The sequence below is a fragment of the Oryx dammah genome, unplaced genomic scaffold (assembly GCF_014754425.2).
Source record: "Oryx dammah isolate SB20612 unplaced genomic scaffold, SCBI_Odam_1.1 HiC_scaffold_24, whole genome shotgun sequence".
In the NCBI taxonomy this organism is placed as follows: domain Eukaryota; kingdom Metazoa; phylum Chordata; class Mammalia; order Artiodactyla; family Bovidae; genus Oryx; species Oryx dammah.
The window spans coordinates 37903493-37909492 of record NW_024070208.1 but is presented as its reverse complement, the minus strand read 5'-3'; positions in this window follow the sequence as shown (position 1 = coordinate 37909492).

The following is a 6000-nucleotide window of genomic DNA, read 5'->3' as shown; positions in this document are numbered from 1 at the left end:
AGTGCTCAATTATACCACTTAACAAGTCACTTATGAATGAATATGTGGAAGGTCATGAGAGTGTGAGGTCTTTTAGAAATAACACCCAAAAAAGATGTCCTTTTCATTATAGGGGAGTGGGATGCAAAAGTAGGAACTCAAGAAACACCTGAAGGAACAGGCAAATTTGGCCTTGGAGTACAGAATGTAGCAGGGCAAAGGCTAATAGAGTTTTGCCAAGAGAATGAATTGGTCATAGCAAACACCCTCTTCAAACAACACAGGAGAAGGCTCTACACATGGACATAACCAGATGGACAACACCAAAATCAGACTGATTATATTCTTTGCAGCCAAAGATGGAGAAGCTCTATACAGTCAGCAAAAACAAGGCTGGGAGCTGACTGTGGCTCAGATCATGAACTCCTTATTGCCAAATTCAGAATTAAATTGAAGAAAGTGGGGAAAACCAATAGACCATTCAGGTATGACCTAAATAAAATCCCATATGATTATACAGTGGAAGTGAAAAATAGATTTAAAGGAGTAGATCTGATAGAGTGCCTGATCAACTATGGATGGAGATTCATGCATTGCACAGGAGACAGGGATCAAGACCATCTTCAAGAAAAAGAAATGAAAAAAAGTAAAATGGCTGTCTGAGGAGGCCTTACAAATAGCTGTGAAAAGAAGAGAAGCAAAAAGCAAAGGAGGAAAGGAAATATATATCCATTTGAATGCAGAGTTCCAAAGAATAGCAAGTAGACATAAGAAAGCCTTTCTCGGTGATCAGTGCCAAGAAATAGAGGAAAATTGTAGAATGGGAAAGACTATAGATCTCTTCAAGAAACAGAGATACCAAGGGAACATTTCATACAAAGATGGGTTCAATAAAGGACAGAAATTTTATGGACCTAACAGAAGCAGAAGATACTAAGAAGAGGTGGTAAGAATACACAGAAGAACTGTACAAAAAAAGATCTTCACGACCCAGATAATCATGATGGTGTGATCACTCACTTAGAGCCAGACATTCTGGGATGTGAAGTCAAGCGTGCCTTAGGAAACATCACTACAAACAAAGCAAGTGGAGGTGATGGAATTCCAGGTGAGCTATTTCAAATCTTAAAAGATGAGGCTGTGATAGTGCTTCACTCAATATGCCAGCAAATTTTGAAAACTCAGTAGTGGTCATGGGACTGGAAAAGGTCAGTTTTCATTCCAATCCCAAAGAAAGGCAATGCCAAAGAATGCTCAAACTACTGCACAAGTGCACTCATCTCACACGCTAGCAAAGTAATGCTCAAAAGTCTCCAAGTCAGGCTTCAGCAATACATGAACCGTGAACTTCCAGATGTTCAAGCTGCTTTTAGAAAAGGCAAAGGGATGAAAGATTGGATTGCAAACATCCATCGGATCATTGAAAAAGCAAGAGAGTTCCAGAAAAACATCTGTTTCTGCTTTATTGACTATGTCAACATCTTTGCTTGTATGAATCACAATAAACTGTGGAAAATTCTGAAAGAGATGAGAATACCAGACCACCTGACCTGCCTCTTGAGAAATCCGTATGCAGGTCAGGAAGCAACAGTTAGAACTGGACATGGAACAACAGACTGGTTCCAAATAGGAAAAGGAGTACGTCAAGGCTGTATATTGTCACCCTGCTTATTTAACTTATATGCAGAGTACATCATGAGAAATGCTGGGCTGGATTAAGCACAAACTGGAATCAAGACTGCCGGGAGAAATATCAATCACCTCAGATATGCAGATGACACCACCCTTATGGCAGAAAGTGAAGAGGAACTAAAAAGCCTCTTGATGAAAGTGAAAGAGGAGAGTGAAAACGTTGGCTTAAAGCTCAACATTCAGATAACTAAGATCATGGGATTTGGTCCCATCACTTCATGACAAATATATGGGGAAACAGTGACTTTATTTTTTATTTTGGGGGGCTCCAAAATCACTGCAGATGGTGACTGCAGCCATGAAATTAAAAGACGCTTACTCCTTTGAAGGAAAGTTATGATGAACGTCGGCAGAATTTTAAAAAGCAGAGACATTTCTTTGCCAATAAAAGTCTTTCTAGTCAAGGCTATGGTTTTTCCAGTGGTCATGTATGGATGTGAGAGTTGGACTGTGAAGAAAGCTGAACACCAAAGAATTAATGCTTTTGAACCATGGTGTTGGGAAAGACTCTTGAGAGTCCCTTGGACTGCAAGAAGATCCAACCAGTCCATCTTAAAGGAAGGACTGATGTTGAAGCTGAAACTCCAATATTTTGAACACCCAATGGGAATAACTGACTCATTTGAAAAGACCCTGTTACTGGGAAAGATTGAAGGCAGGAGGAAAGGGGGACAACAGAGGATGAGATGTTTGGATGGCATCTCCGACTCAGTGGGCATGAGTTTGTGTAGACTCCTGGAGTTGACGATTGACAGGCAGTCCTGGCGTGTTGTAGTCTATGGGGTCACAAAGAGTTGGACACGACTGAACGACTAAACTGAACTGAACTGAGAGTGTGCCCAGGACAGAGAAAAAAGAGATGTAAGTGGTGATATCAGATGTAATACGAGTCAAATCTTTGAATAGACTTGTAGGCCACTGTAAGAGTCACGGTAAATCTGGATCTTGGAGAAAGCCTATCAGACATAACTACTAACAATATCTCCTCTTCTCTCATTGCTCAGTAAATGCAGGATCAGTCCTGTTAAGTTTCAGGAATGGAGGTATAATTTGGACTGTAAAGTATGATATTTCATTAAATCCCATACATCTGAAATGAGTGAATTACTGCAATTTCTATTGTTAATAATGTTAGTAAAACAATAAAATGAAATGTATATATAACATTTTATAAACATTCAAGGACAGCAACATTTAAGCTGATTTTAGTCAAAAGATGCTACACAACAGCACTACAGTGTTCAAAAGATTTTTCAAAATAAAAATATATATTTCAAGCATTACTGTCAAGTTTTTCACTTCATAAATATTTTTTGGGTCTAAAATGCAGTCCACAGATACTAAGTGAACTTGGTTTTGAATTTTATGCTTCAGAGCATAAATTTCTTCATTATCTAATGCTGATGCATCCAGGGAGATTTTGGTTAGTTCAGTATTCAAATTATTATAAATCTCTTCTAAGTTTTATACAAAATGAAGCCATTAATGTTATATAGTTCATAGGTAGATTTATTCTTTGATGTAATTCTTTACTGTAGCTTGCATTGAATTTTAACTACATTATCAATCCTTCTTGAGTTACTATTATTCATTAATTATGCATGTAAATAGAATGAAATAATTCTGCTTTTAGGAAATTTTATTACATCAAAGGAAAGGATTTTATTAATAATCATAAATTCAAATTTAAATGAAAATATATTACTTAGATTTGTTTTTCAGTAAGTGTGTTGAGTCTACATTAGTAGATTTTCCACTCTGGTCAGAATTCCCCCAGTATTTCCAGTAATCAACAAAATAAAAATAGTATGTATTCAGTATACCTAGTCTTAATAGTTTAATTCAAATTTGACTATCATTATTGGAGGATATAAACATGAATTATTTATCATCATTGCTTCTAGATTCAAATTTCATAGAAGTTTGAAGTATTAAAGAATAATACTGCTAAAAAGATTTCCTGATTCTCTTCAATACTACTTGTCTTTTAAATCAAGGTGTTTTCCAAGTAAACATAAGTTATTCTTCCAATTTTCTGTTATTTCAGTTCTAGAAATTCTTTTCTTTTATGATCTTTTCTTCCACCATACTTCAGCCTCTCACTTCCACAGTCATTACTGATACATTAATTTCCAATAATTCAACACATACTCCCTAATGTCAATATTATGTGTTCCATTCTCTGACCAACTTTTTTTTTTAATCTTTTTTTTTTTTTTTTAACTTTCAGGTGCCCTGAATACATCAATCCTTCCATGTCACTGGGCCCTTGATATGACCATGTTTTTATCTTCTAAACTTCCTCAAATACGGATTCCACTCTTACTTTATATTTCATTTTCAAACACTATAATCCTTCCTTCCTAAAAACCTTGACATCACTTGTCCATCTCCTGGTCTGTTGTAGAACCATGGTGATGGTTAGATGTAACTCACCATTTTTGCACTACCCTCATTTAGCTGAGTGAGCAACAACAGGACTTTGCTGCTGGTAGGCAGTTATGTTTTAAGCTCCTTACTCATTTGTTCACTCCTCCAGATGACTATTTTACATGGTTTTATTTTTCCTGAAACCTCCAATATGTCTCAACTGATTTGCCTCCTCAAGTGATGGCATTCCTATCTGCATAACTGAAGAAAATTAATTTGAAGAAATCCTCTAGAAATCACCAAATTTCACTCACCCACCTCACATCTTCACTCAGAAGTTTTATCGTCCTACTTTATCCTATCTAAAACGAGTTTTCTATTTATAAGTAGGATCCTGTCTCTTGCCACCTAATGATGATATCTATCTGTAATCCTTCCCTCTTTCCTACATCATGCCATTTAAAGTTTCTATTAATACACTATCTTTCACATCAGCATAAAAATAACTCTTTATTTCTCCCCCCCCCCTTTTTTTTTTTTTGGATCTTCCTCCATCAATTGCTACACCATTCCTTTATTCCCCTTTAGCTAAACCATTTCAAAAGAGTTGCCTTTGTTCACTGTCCAGCAATATGTGAACCGTGAACTGCCTGATGTTCAAACTGGTTTTAGAAAATGCAGAGGAACCAGAGATCAAATTGCCAACATCTGCTGGATCACGAAAAAGCAAGAGAGTTCCAGAAAAACATCTATTTCTGCTACTATGCCAAAGCCTTTGACTGTGTGGATCACAATAAACTGTGGAAAATTCTGAAAGAGATGGGAATACCAGACCACCTCACCTGCCTCTTGAGAAATCTGTATGCAGGTCAGGAAGCAACAGTTAGAACTGGACATGGAACAACAGACTGGTTCCAAATAGGCAAAGGAGTACATCAAGGCTGTATATTGTCACCCTGCTTATTTAACTTCTATGCAGAGTACATCATGAGAAACGCTGGACTGGAAGATACACAAGCTGGAATCAAGATTGCCGGGAGAAATATCTATAACCTCAGATATGCAGATGACACCACTCATATGTCAGAAAGTGAAGAGGAACGAAAAAGCCTCTTGATGAAAGTGAAAGATGAGAGTGAAATAGTTGGCTATTTCAGAAAACGAATATCATGGCATCCGGTCCGATCACTTCATGGGAAATAGATGGGGAAACAGAGGAAACAGTGTCAGACTTTATTTTTTTGGGCTCCAAAATCACTGCAGATGGTGATTGCAGCCATGAAATTAAAAGACATTTGCTCCTTGGAAGAAAAGTTATGACCAACCTAGATAGCATATTCAAAAGCAGAGACATTACTTTGCTGACTAAAGTCTGTCTAGTCAAGGCTATCGTTTTTCCTGTGGTCATGTATGGATGTGAGAGTTGGACTGTGAAGAAGGCTGAGCACCAAAGAATTGATGCTTTTGAACTGTGGTGTTGGAGAAGACTCTTGAGAGTCCCTTGGACTGCAAGGAGATCCAACCAGTCCATTCTGAAGATCAGCCCTGGGATTTCTTTGGAAGGAATGATGCTAAAGCTGAAACTCCAGTACTTTGGCCACCTCATGCAAAGAACTGACTCACTGGAAAAGACTCTGACGCTGGGAAGGATTGGGGGCAGGAGGAGAAGGGGACGACAGAGGATGAGATGGCTGGATGGCATCACTGACTCAATGGACGTGAGTCTGACTGAACTCCTGGAGTTGGTGATGGACAGGGAGGCCTGGAGTGCTGTGATTCATGGGGTCGCAAAGAGTCGGACATGACTGAGCGACTGAACTGAACTGATTCTTGTTAAAAACCACAACATTGATTCCTTTTGCTAAAGTCACTTATATCTATCATGTTACTGAACATACCTTCAATTATCAGTGTTTAGCTTTGATCACCAAGATTTAACACAATTAATTCCTTATCGCC